We start from the raw sequence: 17,827 nt of genomic DNA on the forward strand, positions 1-17,827 counted from the left end.
CGCTAGAAGACTCATATCTAGTGGAGGATTTGGATTTAACCTTCTTCTTTTTGCCGTCCTTTGCCATGAGGCACTTGTGGCCGACGTTGGGGAAGAGAAGTCCCTTGGTGACGGCGATGTTGGCGGCGTCCTCGTCGTTGGAGGAGTCGCTAGAGCTTTCGTCGGAGTCCCACTCGCGACAAACATGGGCATCGCCGCCCTTCTTCTTGTAGTACCTCTTCTTTTCTTTTCTTCTCCCCTTCTTATCGTCGCCCCTGTCACTGTCACTAGATATAGGACATTTTGCAATAAAATGACTGGGCTTACCACATTTGTAGCACACTTTCTTGGAGCGGGGTTTGTAGTCTTTCCCCCTCCTTTGCTTGAGGATTTGGCGGAAGCTCTTGATGACGAGCGCCATTTCCTCGTTGTCGAGCTTGGAGGCGTCGATGGGTGTTCTACTCGGTGTAGACTCCTCCTTCATCTCCTCCGTCGCCTTAAATGCGACCGGTTGTGCTTCGGACGTGGAGGGACCGTCAAGCTCGTTGATCTTCCGTGAGCCCTTGATCATAAACTCAAAGCTCACAAAATTCCCGATTACTTCCTCGGGAGTCATTAGTGTATATCTAGGATTACCACGAATTAATTGTACTTGAGTAGGGTTAAGGAAAATAAGTGATCTTAAAATAACCTTAACCACCTCGTGGTCATCCCATTTCTTGCTCCCGAGGTTGCGCAGTTGATTCACCAAGGTTTTGAGCCGGTGTACATGTCTTGTGGCTCCTCCCCTTGGCGAAGACGGAAGCGACCGAGCTCCCCCTCGATCGTTTCCTGCTTGGTGATCTTGGTTAGTTCATCACCCTCGTGCACGGTCTTGAGCACATCCCAAACTTCCTTGGCGCTCTTTAATCCTTGCACTTTGTTGTACTCCTCTCTACTTAGAGAGGCGAGGAGTATGGTTGTGGCTTGGGAGTTGAAGTGATCGATTTGGGCCACTTCATCCACATCATAATCTTCATCCCCTACGGATGGTACCTGTACACCAAACTCAACAACATCACATATACTTTTGTGGAGTGAGGTTAGATGAAATCGCATTAAATCACTCCACCTAGCATAATCTTCACCATCAAAAATTGGTGGTTTGCCTAATGGGACGGAAAGTAAAGGTGTATGTTTAGGAATGCGAGGGTAGCGTAGGGGGATCTTACTAAACTTCTTACGCTCATGGCGCTTAGAAGTTACGGAGGGCACGTCGGAGCCGGAGGTGGAAGGTGATGAAGTGTCGGTCTTGTAGTAGACCACCTTCCTCATCTTCTTTATCTTGTTGCCACTCCGATGCGACTTGTGGGAAGAGGCTTTCTTCTCCTTCCCCTTTCCCTTTTTGTGGGACTCTTCCGATGAAGCCTTCCCGTGGCTTGTAGTGGGCTTGTCGCCGGTCTCCATCTCCTTCTTGGCGTGTTCTCCCGACATCACTTCGAGCGGTTAGGCTCTAATGAAGCACCGGGCTTTGATACCAATTGAAAGTCGCCTAGAGGGGGTGAATAGGGCAAAACTGAAATTTACAAAGTTAATCACAACTACAAGCCGGGTTAGCGTTAGAAATATAATCAAGTCCGCGAGAGAGGGTGCAAAACAAATCGCAAGCAAATAAAGAGTGAGACACGTGGATTTGTTTTAGCGAGGTTCGGTTCTCGCAAACCTACTCCCCGTTGAGGAGGCCACAAAGGCCGGGTCTTTTTCAACCCTTTCCCTCTCTCAAACGGTCCCTCGGACCGAGTGAGCTTTCTCTTCTCAAATCAACCGGGAACAAAACTTCCCCGCAAGGACCACCACACAATTGGTGTCTCTTGCCTTGGTTACAATTGAGTATTGATCACAAGAAAAGAATGATAAAGAAGAAAGCGATCCAAGCGCAAGAGCTCAAAAGAACACGACAAATCACTCTCTCTAGTCACTAATGCTTTTGTGGAATTGGGAGAGGATTTGATCACTTGGGTGTGTCTTGTATTGAATGCCTAGCTCTTGTAAGAGGTTGGAAGGTGGAAAACTTGGATGACTTGAATGTGGGGTGGTTGGGGGTATTTATAACCCTAACCACCAAACTAGCCGTTTGGTTGAGGTTGTTGTCGCATGGCGCACCGGACAGTCCGGTGCGCCACCGGACACTGTCCGGTGCGCCAGCCATGTCACCAGGCCATTGGGTTCCGACCGTTGGAGCTCTGACTGCTGGGCCCGCCTGGATGTCCGGTGGCACACCGGACATGTACTGTAGAGTGTCCGGTGCGCCACTTCGCGCGTGCCTGACTTCTGCGCGCTCTGGCGCGCATTTAATGCTTCTGCAGGTGACCGTTGGCGCGAGGTAGCCGTTGCTCCGCTGGCTCACCGGACAGTCCGGTGCACACCGGACATGTCCGGTGAATTATAGCGGAGCGAATTCCCAAAGCTGGCGAGTTCCTGAGACGCTCTTTCTTGGAGCACCGGACACTGTCCGGTGTACACCGGACAGTCCGGTGAATTATAGCGGAGCGGCTCTGAGTTTTCCCGAAGGTGAAGAGTTTGACTTGGAGTCCCCTGGTGCACCGGACACTGTTCGGTGCGCCAGACCAGGGCACACTTCGGTTATCCCTTGCTCTCTTTGTTGAACCCAATTTTTGGTCTTTTATTGGCTAAGTGTGAACCTTTGGCACCTGCATAACTTATACACTAGAGCAAACTAGTTAGTTCAATTATTTGTGTTGGACAATTCAACCACCAAAATCAATTAGGAAATAGGTGTAAGCCTAATTCCCTTTTAGATATCCAGCGAGTGCTCGGCGACATCCCTCGGTATGCCAGGCATGTCCGAGGGACTCCACGCAAAGACTTCGGCGTTCGCACGGAGAAAGTCGACGAGCACTGCTTCCTATTTGGGGTCGAGCTCGGAGCTGATCCGTATCTGCTTGGAGGCGTCGTTGCTGGGGTCGAGAGGGACGGATTTGACCGTCTCTGCTGGCTCGAAGTTGCCGGCGTGGCACTTCACGTCTGGCACCTCCTTGGAGAGGCTCTCCAGGTCAGCGATGAGGGCCTCGGATTCGGCGAGGGCCTCGGCGTACTCCACGCACTCCACGTCGCATTCGTACGCGTGTCGGTATGTGGGGCCGACGGTGATGACCCCGTTGGGGCCCGACATTTTGAGCTTGAGGTAGGTGTAGTTGGGGAAGGCCATGAACTTGGCGTAGCATGGCCTCCCCAGTACTGTGTGGTAGGTTCCTCAGAACCCGACCACCTCGAACGTGAGGGTTTGCCTTTGGAAGTTGGAGGGAGTCCCGAAGCAGACGGGCAGATCGAGTTGTCCGAGGGGTTGGACGCGTTTCCCGGGGATGATCCCGTGAAAAGGTGCCGCGCCGGCCCGGACCGAGGACAGATCGATCTGCAGGAGCCCGAGGGTCTCGACGTAGATGATGTTGAGGCTGCTGCCTCCGTCCATGAGGACCTTGGTGAGCATGACGTTGCCGATGACGGGGTCGACAACGAGCGGATATTTCCCCGGGCTCGGCACACGGTCGGGGTGGTCGCCGTGGTCGAAGGTGATGGGCTTGTCGGACCAGTCTAGGTAGACTAGCGCCGCCACCTTTACCGAGCAGACCTCCCGACGCTCTTGCTTGTGGTGCCGAGCCGAGGCGTTCGCCACTTGCCCACCGTAGATCATGAAGCAGTCGTGGACCTCGGGGAACTCCTCTGCCTTGGGATCCTCCTTCTTGTCGTTGTTGTGGGCCCTGCCACCTTCCGCAGGTGGCCCGGCCTTGTAAAAGTGGCGCCGAAGCATGATGCACTCCTCAAGGGTGCGCTTGACGGGCCCCTGATGATAGGGGCACGGCTCCTTGAGCATCTTATCGAAGAGATTGGCACCTCCAGGAGGTTTCCGAGGGTTCTCGTACTCAGCGGCGGCGACAAGGTCCGCGTCGGTGGCATCGCGTTTCGCTTGCGACTTCTTCTTGCCCTTCTTCCTCGCGCCGCGCTGAGCGGACGCCTCGGGGATGTCTTCCGGCTGGCGGCCCTGGGGCTGCTGGTCCTTCCGGAAGATGGCCTCAACCGCCTCCTGGCCAGAGGCGAACTTGGTGGCGATGTCCATCAGCTCGCTCGCCCTGGTGGGGGTCTTGCGACCCAGCTTGCTCACCAGGTCGTGGCAGATGGTGCCGGCGAGGAATGCGCCGATGACGTCCGAGTCGATGACGTTGGGCAGCTCGGTGCGCTGCTTCGAGAATCGCCGGATGTAGTCCTGGAGAGACTCTCCCGGCTGCTGGTGGCAGCTTCGGAGATCCCAGGAGTTCCCAGGGCGCATGTACGTGCCCTGGAAGTTGTCGGCGAAGGCTTGGACCAGGTCGTCCCAGTTGGAGATCTGCCCCGGAGGCAGATGCTCCAGCCAGGCTCGAGCGGTGTCGGAGAGGAACAGGGGGAGGTTGCGGATGATGAGGTTGTCATCGTCCGTTCCACCCAGCTGGCAGGCCAGTCGGTAGTCCGCGAGCCACAGTTTCGGCCTCGTCTCCCCCGAGTACTTTGTGATGGTAGTCGGGGTTCGGAATCGGGTCGGGAACGGCGCCCGTCGTATGGCCCTGCTGAAAGCCTGCGGACCGGGTGGTTCGGGCGAGGGACTCCGATCCTCCCCGCTGTCGTAGCGTCCCCCACGCCTGGGGTGGTAGCCTCTGCGCACCCTCTCGTCGAGGTGGGCTCGACGGTTGCGGTGGTGGTGCTCGTTGCCGAGGCGATCCGGGGCCGCAGGCGCCGTGTTGCGCGTGCGCCCGATGTGGACCGAGGCTTCCCGCATGAATCGGGAAGTCGCGGCGCGATGCTCCGAGGGGTACCCCTGCCTTCGGGAGGCAGAGCTTTCGGCCCGTCGGACCGCGGTATCCTCCAGGAGATTCTTGAGCTCTCCCTGGATACGCCGCCCTTCGGTGGTCGATGGTTCCGACATCTCGCGGAGTAGTATTGCTGCTGCAGCCAGGTTCTGGCCGACCCCACTAGAAGCCGGTGGCGGCCTTGCCCTGACGTCGTCGGCAATGCGGGGCTAGATGCCCTGGGGTAGATGACGCGCCTCTCCGGCTGGAGCTTGGTCTGCCCATTCCTGCCTGATGTTCCGCCGGAACTGCTCAAGTGTTGCTGCTCCCTTGTCGAGCCTAGCCTGCATCTCGCGGATTTGCTCGAGCTGTGCGTCCTGACCCCCCGCAGGGACTAGGACCACAACTAGCTCCCGAAGGATGTCAACGCGAGGCGCAGGCCTAGGGGGGTCGCCGTTTTCTGGCATACCAAGATGGTTGCCTTCGCCGGGACCCCCTAGATCGACGTGGAAACATTCACGACTTGGGCCGTAGTCCTTGTTGCCGAAGCTACAGCTACCATCGGAACAATCGGAGAGGCAGTAGTCGCATGCGGTCATGAAGTCCCGCATGGCACTGGGGTTACCGAGCCCGGAGAAATCCCAACAAAAGTCGGACTCGTCATCTTCCTCGGAACCCGAGGGTCCGTAGGTCGAGACGGTCGTCAGTCTGTCCTAGGGCGACCGCATATGGTACCCCGGAGGGTTGGTACGTGCCTCTATGAAGGCTTCCACCGAAGCGAGGTCGCTTGGTGGGTCGAAGCTGAATCCAAACGGCACGAGATGGGAATTGGTCGGTACCTCTTGGTCGACGGGCGGTGACGAAGTCGCATCAGGGGCGGACTACACCGTTGTCTCAGGTACGAGGGCGACGCCCAGCAAGTCCTTCGCGAGCGTGCTGGCGTCGTTCGTCTGCTTGAGGTTGGCATGTTGCGGGGAAACGGCGCTCGTCTTCGTCTCAGACGCAAGGTCGAAGCCCGACGTGTCCCCCGCTGGGGCGCCGGCATCGTCGTCTTGCTCGACAGCCGACGAGGTGCCGCCTCCTGCTTGGCCATGGATGCCCTGCCTCCTCCTCCGTCGGTGGGGGAGGTGACGGGACAAACCCGGATGTTGTTCTTCCGCCACGTGGGGAAGACGTCGTCGATTCTGCCACCGGCGGGCGGGCTGATGGCGGCCATTGTCGTTGTCGCGCGGCGGAGGAAGGAGTATCATGTCGTAGCTGCCGTCGAGGGACATGAACTCAAGACTCCCGAAACGGAGCATCGTCCTGGGCTGGAAAGGTTGCTGGAGACTACCCATCTGGAGCTTGACGGGAAGCTGTTCGTCAACACGCAGCAGGCCCCTACCTGGCGCGCCAACTATCGACGTTTCGACCCCAGGAGGTCCCTGGACCAACGAGTAAATTGTCGCCGCGTGTCCCAGCCCAGATGGGTCGGCGCGAGGCGGAGCACGAAGGGGGGAAGAAACAGGCAAAGGGGAAACCCACGGCCTTCGTGTTGCCCTGCGCCCAGGTCGGGTGCGCTTGCAGTAGGGGGTTACAAGCGTTCGTGTGGGAGAGAGAGAGAGAGAGCGAGAGCCTTACATGTCGGCCCGTTCTCCCGCGCGGCCAACCTTCTCGTACGAGAGCCCTGGACCTTCCTTTTATAGGCGTAAGGAGAGGGTCCAGGTGTACAATGGGGGTGTAGCAGTGTGCTAACGTGTCTAGCAGAGAGGAGCTAGAGCCCTAAGTACATGCCGTCGTGGCAGTCCGAGAGGTTTTGGCACCCTGTTCATGTGATGTCGTGGCCGTCGGAGGAGCGCTTGGGCCCTGTGGAAGGACAGCTATCGGGGCTATCGAATCCTTGCTGACGTCTCCTTGCTTCCGTAAGGGGCTGAGAGCCGCCGTCGTCATGGAGCACACGGGGCGCCATCATTATTTGTTTACCAGGGCGAGCCGGATGGGACGCTGGTCTTGTTCCCCATAGCCTGAGCTAGCTAGGGGTAGGGCAATGATGGCCTTCCTTGTGACGTGGCGGGTCCGAGCCCGAGGTCGGGCGAGGCGGAGGCTCCTCCAAGATCGAGGCTGAGTCCGAGCCCTGGGGTCGGGCGAGGCGGAGTTCGTCTTCCGAGGTCGAGGCTGAGTCCGAGCCCTGGGGTCGGGCGAGGCGGAGTCCGTCTTCCGAGGTGGAGGTCGAGTCCGAGCCCTGGGTCGGGTGAGGCGGAGTTCGTCGTCTAGCGTCGAGGTTGAGCCCGAGCCCTGGGGTCGGGCGAGGCGGAGACCGTCTTCCGAGGCCGAAGTTGAGCCCGAGCCCTGGGGTCGGGCGAGGTGGAGCTTCCTATGGTGCCCGAGGCTGGACTTAGCTGCTGTCAGCCTCACTCTGTCGAGTGGCACAGCAGTCGGAGCGACGCAGGCGGCGCTGTTTTCTTGTCAGGTCGGTCAGTGGAGCGGCGAAGTGACTACGGTCACTTCGGCTCTATCGACTGAAGAGCACGCGTCAGGATAAGGTGTCAGGCGCTCCTTGCATTAAATGCTCCTGCGATACGGTCAGTTGGCGTGGCGATCTAGCCAAGGTTGCTTCTTTGCGAAGACTGGGCCTCGGGCGATCCGAAGGTGTGTCCGTTGCTTGAGGGGGCCCTCGGGCGAGACGTGAATCCTCCGGGGTCGGTTGCCTTTGTTCGAGGCTGGGCTCGGGCGAGGCGAGATCGTGTCCCTTGAGTGGACTGAGCCTTGACCTTAATCGCGCCCATCAGACCTTTGCAGCTTTGTGCTGATGGGGGTTACCAGCTGAAATTAGGAGTCTTAGGGGTACCCCTAATTATGGTCCCCGACACCCCCCTTCTTGTTGTTGCCTTGGTCCTTGCCACCTTCTACCGAGGGTCTAGTCTTGTTGAAGTAACGCCGGAGCATGTCGCACTCCTCAAGGGTGTGCTTGACAGGACCCCTGTGATAGGGGCACGACTTCTTGAGCATCTTGTCGAACATGTTGGCCCCTCCGGGAGGTTTCCGAGGGTTCCTGTGCTCGGCAACAGCGACAAGATCCGCATCAAGGGCATCGCGTTTCGCTTGCGTTTCTTCCTGGCCTTCTTCTTCGCGCCACGCTAGACGGACGCCTCGGGGACGTCTTCCTTCTGTCTTCCCTGAGGCTGCTTGTCCTTCCGGAAGATGGCTTCGACCGCCTCCTGACCAGAGGCAAAATTGGTGGCGATGTCCATCAATTCGCTCGCCTTGGTGGGAGTCTTGCACCCCAGTTTGCTCACCAGGTCTCGGCAAGTGGTGCCAGCGAGGAATGCCCCGATGACGCCGAGTCGGTGATGTTAGGCAACTCGGTGCGCTGCTTAGAAAACCGCCAGATGTACTCTCGCAGGGATTCCCCTGGCTGCTGGCGGCAACTTCGGAGATCCCATGAGTTCCTAGGGCGCACGTACGTACCTTGGAAATTTCCAGCGAAAGCCTTGACCAGGTCGTCCCATTCGGAGATCTGCGCAGGAGGCAGATGCTCCAGCCATGCCCGGGCAGCGTCGGAGAGGAAGAGAGGGAGGTTGCGGATGATGAGGTTGTCGTCGTCCGTCCCTCCCAACTGGCATGCCAGCCGGTAATCCGCGAGCCACAACTCCGGCCTTGTCTCCCCTGAGTACTTGGTGATGGTGGTCGGGGCTCGGAACCGAGCCAGGAACGGCGCCCGTCGTATGGCCCGACTGAAGACTCGCAGACCTGGCGGTTCGGGCGAGGGGCTCCGATCTTCTTCACTGTCATAGCGTCCTCCGCGCCTGGGGTGGTAGCCTCGGCGCACCCTTTCCTCGAGGCGGGCTTGAAGGTCGCGGCGGTGCTGCTCGCTGCTGAAAGGGAATTAGGCTTACACCTATTTTCCTAATTGATTTTGGTGGTTGAATTGCCCAACACAAATAATTGGACTAACTAGTTTGCTCTAGTCTATAAGTTATACAGGTGCCAAAGGTTCACACTTAGCCAATAAAAAGACCAAGAAATGGGTTCAACAAAGAGAGCAAGGGATAACCGAAGGCTGCCCTGGTCTAGCGCACCGGACAGTGTCCGGTGCACCACCGGACAGTATCCGGTGCACCAGGGAACTCGACGCCCAACTCTTCACCTTTGGGAATTTTCAGAGGGCTCCGCTATAATTCACCGGACTGTCCGGTGCACCACCGGACAGTGTCTGGTGCCCCAGGGAAGAGCAACTCTGAACTCGCCAGCTTCGAGAATCCGCTCCGCTATAATTCACCGGACATGTCTGGTGCACACCGGACTGTCTGGTGAGCCAGCGGAGCAACGACTACTTCGCGCGCAACGGTCGACTGCAACGCATTAAATGCGCGCCAGCGCGCGCAGAGGAGTAGAGCACGCGCGGGTGGCACACCGGACAGTCTACAGGACTTGTCCGGTGCGCCACCGGACAGCCAGGCGGGCCCACAAGATAGAGGTCCAACGGTTGGAACCCAACGGCCTGGTGACGTGGCTGGCGCACCGGACACTGTCCGGTGGCGCACCGGACTGTACGGTGCGCCATGCGACAACAGCCTCCACCAAACGGCTAGTTTGGTGGTTGGGGTTATAAATACCCCCAACCACCCCACATTCAAGTCATCCAAGTTTTCCAACTTCCAACCACTTACAAGAGCTAAGCATTCAATACAAGACACACCAAAGAGATCAAATCCTCTCCCAGTTCCACACAAGGCTTTAGTGATTAGTGAGAGAGATTTTGTTGTGTTCTTTTGAGCTCTTGCGCTTGGATTGCTTTTTCTTTCTCATTCTTTCTTGAGATCAAACTCACTTGTAATTGAGGCAAGAGACACCAATCGTGTGGTGGTCCTTGTGGGAACTTTGTGTTCCAATTGATTGAGAAGAAAAGCTCACTCGGTCCGGGGGACCGTTTGAGAGAGGGAAAGGGTTGAAAGAGACCCGGTCTTTGTGACCACCTCAACGGGGAGTAGGTTTGCAAGAACCGAACCTCGGTAAAACAAATCCACGTGTCACACTCTTTATACGCTTGTGATTTGTTTTGCACCCTCTCTCTCGGACTCGATTATATTTCTAACGCTAACCTGGCTTGTAGTTGTGATTAAGTTTGTAAATTTCAGATTCGCCCTATTCACCCCCCTCTAGGCGACTTTCAATTGGTATCAGAACCCGGTGCTTCATTAGAGCCTAACCGCTCGAAGTGATGTCGGGAGATCACGCCAAGAAGGAGATGGAGACCGGCGACAAGCCCACTACAAGCCACGGGAAAGCTTCATCGGAAGAGTCCTGCAACAAGGGGAAGGGGAAGGAGAAGAAATCCTCTTCCCACAAGTCGCATCGGAGTGGCGACAAGAAAAAGAAGATGAGGAAGGTGGTCTACTACGAGACCGATACTTCATCACCTTCCACCTCCGGCTCCGATGCGCCATCCATTACTTCTAAGCGCCATGAGCGCAAGAAGTTTAGTAAGATCCCCCTACGCTATCCTCGCATTCCTAAACATACGCCTTTACTTTCTGTCCCATTAGGCAAACCACCAACGTTTGATGGTGAAGATTATGCTAGATGGAGTGATTTGATGCGATTTCATCTAACACCACTCCACAAAAGTATATGGGATGTCGTTGAGTTTGGTGTACAGGTACCATCTATAGGGGATGAAGATTATGATGAGGACGAAGTGGCCCAAATCCAACACTTCAACTCACAAGCCTCAACTATACTCCTCGCCTCTCTAAGTCGAGAGGAGTATAATAAGGTGCAAGGGTTGAAAGGTGCTAAGGAGATTTGGGACACGTTAAAAACCGCGCACGAAGGAGACGAGGTGACCAAAATCACCAAGTGGGAAACGATCGAGGGGGAGCTCGGTCGCTTCCGACTTCGCCAAGGGGAGGAGCCACAAGACATGTACAACCGGCTCAAAACCTTGGTGAACCAAGTGCGCAACCTCGGGAGCAAAAAGTGGGATGACCACGAAATGGTTAAGGTTATTTTAAGATCACTTGTTTTCCTTAACCCTACTCAAGTTCAATTAATTCGTGGCAATCCTAGATATACAGTAATGACTCCCGAGGAAGTAATCGGGAATTTTGTGAGCTTTGAATTGATGATCAAAGGCTCAAAGAAGATCAACGAGCTTGATGGCCCCTCCACGTCCGAAGCACAACCGGTCGCATTCAAAGCGACGGAGGAGAAGAAGGAGGAGTCTACATCAAGTAGACAACCAATCGACGCCTCAAAGCTCGACAATAAGGAAATGGCGCTCGTCATCAAGAGCTTCCGCCAAATCCTCAAGCAAAGGAGGGGGAAAGACTACAAGCCCCGCTCCAAGAAAGTTTGCTACAAATGTGGTAAGCCCGGTCACTTTATAGCAAAATGTCCTATTTCTAGTGATAGTGACAGGGGCGACGACAAGAAGGGAAGGAGAAAGGAGAAGAAGAGATACTACAAGAAGAAGGGTGGTGATGCCCACGTATGCCGCGAATGGGACTCGGACGAGAGCTCCTCCGACTCCTCCTCCGACGAGGACGCCGCCAACATCGCCATCACCAAGGGCCTTCTCTTCCCCAACGTCGGCCACAAGTGCCTCATGGCAAAGGACGGCAAAAAGAAGAAGGTTAAATCCAAATCCTCCACTAAATATGAGTCCTCTAGTGATGATAATGCTAGTGATGAGGAAGATAATTTGCGTACCCTTTTTGCCAACCTAAACATGCAACAAAAAGAAAAGTTAAATGAATTAATTAGTGCCATCCATGAGAAGGATGACCTCTTGGATACCCAAGAGGACTTCCTAATCAAGGAAAACAAAAAAGCATGTTAAGGTTAAAAATGCTTATGCTCTAGAAGTTGAAAAATGTGAGAAATTAACTGGTGAGCTAAGCACATGCCATGATGTTATCAACAACCTTAGAAATGAAAATACTAGTTTAATCGCTAAGGTTGATTCAAATGCTTGTAATGTTTCAATTCCCAATCTTAAAGATGATAATGTTGATTTACTTGCTAAGATTGAAGAATTAAATGTTACTCTTGCTAGCCTTAGGATTGAAAATGAGAAATTAATTGCTAAGGCTAAAGAATTAGATGTTTGCAATGCTTCCATTTCCGACCTTAGAAGTAAAAATGATATATTGCATGCTAAGGTTGTAGAATTAAAATCTTGCAAACCCTCTACATCTACCGTTGAGCATACTTCCATTTGTACTAGATGTAGAGATATTAATGTTGATGCTATCCATGATCACCTAGCCTTAATTAAGAAACAAAATGATCACATAGCTCAACTTAATGCTAAGATTAGTGAGCATGACTTAGAAAATAAAAAATTTAAATTTGCTAGAAGCATGCTCTATAGTGGGAGACGTCTTGGCATAAAGGATGGCATTGGCTTCCAAAAGGGGGACAATGTCAAACTTAATGCCCCTCCTAAGAAATTGTCCAACTTTGTTAAGGGCAAGGCTCCCATGCCTCAGGATAACGAGGGTTACATTTTATACCCTGCCGGTTATCCCGAGAGCAAAATTAGGAGAATTCATTCTAGAAAGTCTCACTCTGGCCCTAACCATGCTTTTATGTATAAGGGTGAGGCATCTAGTTCTAGGCAACCAACCCATGCTAAGTTGCCTAAGAAGAAAACTCATAGTGCATCAAATGACCATAATATTTCATTTAAGACTTTTGATGCTTCATATGTTTTAACTAACAAATCCGGCAAGGTAGTTACCAAATATGTTGGGGGCAAGCACAAGGGGTCAAAGACTTGTGTTTGGGTACCCAAAGTTCTTGTGTCTAATGCCAAAGGACCCAAAACCATTTGGGTACCTAAAGTCAAGAACTAAACTTGTTTTATAGGTTTATGCATCCGGGGGCTCAAGTTGGATCATCGATAGCGGGTGCACAAACCACATGACAGGGGAGAAGAAAATGTTCTCCTCCTATGAGAAAAACCAAGATCCCGAACGAGCTATCACATTCGGGGATGGAAACCAAGGTTTGGTCAAAGGTTTGGGTAAAATAGCTATATCTCCTGACCATTCCATTTCCAATGTTTTTCATGTCGATTCATTAGATTACAATTTGCTTTCCGTATCTCAATTATGTCAAATGGGCTACAACTATCTTTTTACTGATGTAGGTGTCACTGTCTTTAGAAGAAGTGATGATTCAGTAGCATTTAAGGGAGTGTTAGAGGGTCAGCTATACTTGGTAGATTTTGATAGAGCTGAACTCGACACTTGCTTAATTGCTAAGACTAACATGGGTTGGCTCTGGCACCGCCGACTCGCCCATGTTGGGATGAAGAATCTTCATAAGCTTCTAAAGGGAGAGCACATTTTAGGATTAACAAATGTTCATTTTGAGAAAGACAGGATTTGTAGCGCATGCCAAGTAGGAAAGCAAATTGGTGCTCAACATCCACACAAGAACATCATGACGACTGACAGGCCACTGGAGCTCCTACACATGGATCTATTCGGCCCGATAGCTTATATAAGCATCGGCGGGAGTAAGTATTGTCTAGTTATTGTGAATGATTATTCTCGCTTCACTTGGGTATTCTTTTTGCAGGAAAAATCTCACACCCAAGAAACCTTAAAGGGATTCTTGAGACGGGCTCAAAATGAGTTCGGCTTAAGAATCAAGAAAATTAGAAGCGACAACGGGACGGAGTTCAAGAACTCTCAAATTGAAGGCTTCCTTGAGGAGGAGGGCATCAAGCATGAGTTCTCTTCTCCCTACACCCCACAACAAAATGGTGTAGTGGAGAGGAAGAATCGAACACTATTGGACATAGCATGGACCATGTTGATGAGTACAACACTTCGGATCGGTTTTGGGCCGAGGCGGTCAACACCGCCTGCTACGCCATCAACTGGTTGTATCTACACCGAATCCTCAAGAAGACATCGTATGAACTCCTAACCGGTAAAAAGCCCAATATTTCATATTTTAGAGTCTTTGGTAGCAAATGCTTTATTCTTGTTAAAAGAGGTAGAAAATCTAAATTTGCTCCTAAGACTGTAGAAGGCTTTTTACTAGGATATGATTCAAACACAAGGGCATATAGAGTCTTTAACAAGTCCTCTGGACAAGTTGAAGTTTCTTGTGACGTTGTGTTTGATGAGACTAACGGCTCTCAAGTAGAGCAAGTTGATCTTGATGAGATAGGTGATGAAGAGGCTCCGTGCATCGCGCTAAGGAACATGTCCATTGGGGATGTGTGTCCTAAGGAATCCGAAGAGCCTCCAAATGAACAAGATCAACCATCCTCCTCCACGCAAGCATCTCTACCAACTCAAAATGAGGATGAGGCTCAAGTTGATGAAGGAGAAGATCAAAGAGATGAGCCACCTCAAGATGACGGCAATGATCAAGGGGGAGATGCAAATGATCAAGACAAGGAGGATGAAGAACCTAGACCGCCACACCCAAGAGTCCACCAAGCAATCCAACGAGATCACCCTGTCGACACCATCCTCGGCGACATTCATAAGGGGGTAACCACTAGATCTCGTGTTGCACATTTTTGTGAGCATTACTCTTTGGTTTCCTCTATTGAGCCACACAGGGTAGAGTAAGCACTACAAGATTCGGATTGGGTGGTGGCAATGCAAGACGAGCTCAACAACTTCACTAGGAACGAGGTATGGCATTTAGTTCCACGTCCTAATCAAAATGTTGTAGGAACCAAATGGGTTTTCCGCAACAAGCAAGATGAGCATGGTGTGGTGACAAGGAACAAAGCCCGACTTGTGGCCAAGGGATACTCCCAAGTCGAAGGTTTGGATTTCAGTGAAACCTATGCACTCGTAGCTAGGCTTGAGTCAATTCGTATATTATTAGCCTATGCTACTTACCATGGCTTTAAGCTTTACCAAATGGACGTGAAAAGTGCCTTCCTCAATGGACCAATCAAGGAAGAGGTCTATGTTGAGCAACCTCCCAGCTTTGAAGATAGTGAGTACCCTAACCATGTTTATAAACTCTCTAAGGCGCTTTATGGGCTCAAGCAAGCCCCAAGAGCATGGTATGAATGCCTTAGAGATTTCCTTATCACTAATGGATTCAAAGTCGGAAAGGCCGATCCTACACTCTTTACCAAAACACTTGAAAATGATTTGTTTGTATGCCAAATTTATGTTGATGATATTATATTTGGGTCTACTAACGAATCTACATGTGAAGAGTTTAGTAGGATCATGACACAAAAATTCGAGATGTCTATGATGGGGGAGTTGAAGTACTTCTTGGGATTTCAAGTAAAGCAACTCCAAGAGGGCACCTTCATTAGCCAAACAAAGTATACTCAAGATATTCTAAGCAAGTTTGGGATGAAGGATGCCAAGCCCATCAAGACACCCATGGGAACAAATGGACATCTCGACCTCGACACGGAAGGTAAATCCGTCGATCAAAAGGTATACCGGTCGATGATAGGCTCTCTACTCTATTTATGTGCATCTCGACCGGATATTATGCTTTCCGTATGCATGTGTGCAAGATTCCAAGCCGACCCTAAGGAAGCTCACCTTACGGCCGTAAAACGAATCTTGAGATATTTAGTTTATACTCCTAAGTTTGGGCTTTGGTATCCTAGGGGATCCACATTTGATTCAATTGGTTATTCGGATGCCGATTGGGCGGGGTGTAAAATTAATAGAAAGAGCACATCAAGGACTTGCCAGTTCTTGGGAAGATCCTTGGTGTCTTGGGCTTCAAAGAAGCAAAATTCCGTAGCTCTTTCTACCGCCGAAGCCGAGTATATTGCCGCAGGACACTGTTGCGCGCAACTACTTTGGATGAGACAAACCCTTAGGGACTATGGTTACAAATTAACCAAAGTTCCTCTTCTATGTGATAATGAGAGTGCAATCCGCATGACGGATAATCCCGTTGAGCATAGCCGCACTAAACACATAGCCATTCGATATCATTTTCTAAGGGATCACCAACAAAAGGGAGATATCGAGATTGCATATATTAACTCTAAAGATCAATTAGCCGATATCTTTACCAAGCCACTAGATGAACAAACTTTTAACAAACTTAGGCATGAGCTAAATATTCTTGATTCTAGGAATTTCTTTTGATGTCTTGCACATATAGCTCATAAGTATACCTTTGATCATGTCTCTTTTATATATGCTATGACTAATGTGTTTTCAAGTGAATTTCAAACCAAGTCATAGGTGTATTGAAAGGGAATTGGAGTCTTCGGCGAAGACAAAGGCTTCCACTCCACTCCATAACTCATCCTTCGCCGTCGCTCCGAGCATCTCTCCGTCTTTGGTATAATCTTCACTCATGTTTTTATTTGCCAAAGGGGAGAAAGTAGTTAAAAAGGGCTTATATTTCACTCAAGTATCTGTTTTTGGCAATTCATGCCAAAGGGGGAGAAAGTATTAGCCCAAAGCAAAAGGACCGCACCACCACCTAATTTTAAAAACTAATGATTCTTTTTGGTAAATTTCAAATTGGTATCTTATTGTGTTAAAAAGGGGGAGAAAGTAGTTTCTTCAAAATCGATATCTCAAAACCCTCTTGAACACTAAGAGGAGAATTTCATTAAGGGAAGTTTTGTTTAGTCAAAGGAAAAGCATTTGAAACAGGGGAGAAAATTTCAAATCTTGAAAATGCTTCGCAAGATCTTATTTATTTACCTTTGACTAGTTGCAAAAGGACTTTGAAAAGGATTTACAAAAGAATTTGCAAAAACAAAACAAGTGGTGCAAGAGTGGTCCAAAATGTTAAAGAAAAAGAAACAATCCATGCATATCTTATGTGTAGTTATATTGGCTCAATTCTAAGTAACTTTTGCACTTACAATTATGCAAACTAGTTCAATTATGCACTTCTATACTTGCTTTGGTTTGTGTTGGCATCAATCACCAAAAAGGGGGAGATTGAAAGGGAATTAGGCTTACACCTATTTTCCTAATTGATTATGGTGGTTGAATTGCCCAACACAAATAATTGGACTAACTAGTTTGCTCTAGTCTATAAGTTATACAGGTGCCAAAGGTTCACACTTAGCCAATAAAAAGACCAAGAAATGGGTTCAACAAAGAGAGCAAGGGATAACCAAAGGCTGCCCTGGTCTGGCGCACCGGACTGTCCGGTGTGCCACCGGACAGTGTCCGGTGCACCAGGGAACTCGACGCCCAACTCTTCACCTTTGGGAATTTTCAGAGGGCTCCGCTATAATTCACCGGACTGTCCGGTGCACCACCGGACAGTGTCTGGTGCCCCAGGGAAGAGCAACTCTGAACTCGCCAGCTTCGGGAATCCGCTCCGCTATAATTCACCGGACATGTCTGGTGCACACCGGACTGTCCGGTGAGCCAGCGGAGCAACGGCTACTTCGCGCGCAACGGTCGACTGCAACGCATTAAATGTGCGCCAGCGCGCGCGGAGGAGCAGAGCACGCGCGGGTGGCACACCGGACAGTCTACAGGACTTGTCTGGTGCGCCACCGGACAGCCAGGCGGGCCCACAAGATAGAGCTCCAACGGTCGGAACCCAACGACCTGGTGACGTGGCTGGCGCACCGGACACTGTCCGGTGGCGCACCGGACTGTCTGGTGCGCCATGCGACAGCAGCCTCCACCAAACGGCTAGTTTGGTGGTTGGTGTTATAAATACCCCCAACCACCCCACATTCAAGTCATCCAAGTTTTCCAACTTCCAACCACTTACAAGAGCTAAGCATTCAATACAAGACACACCAAAGAGATCAAATCCTCTCCCAATTCCATACAAGGCTTTAGTGATTAGTGAGAGAGATTTGTTGTGTTCTTTTGAGCTCTTGCGCTTGGATTGCTTTTTCTTTCTCATTCTTTCTTGAGATCAAACTCACTTGTAATTGAGGCAAGAGACACCAATCATGTGGTAGTCCTTGTGGGAACTTTGTGTTCCAATTGATTGAGAAGAAAAGCTCACTCGGTCCGGGGGACCGTTTGAGAGAGGGAAAGGGTTGAAAGAGACCCGGTCTTTGTGACCACCTCAACGGGGAGTAGGTTTGCAAGAACCGA

Source organism: Zea mays, chromosome 5 (genome assembly GCF_902167145.1).
Source record: "Zea mays cultivar B73 chromosome 5, Zm-B73-REFERENCE-NAM-5.0, whole genome shotgun sequence".
Classification (NCBI taxonomy): domain Eukaryota; kingdom Viridiplantae; phylum Streptophyta; class Magnoliopsida; order Poales; family Poaceae; genus Zea; species Zea mays.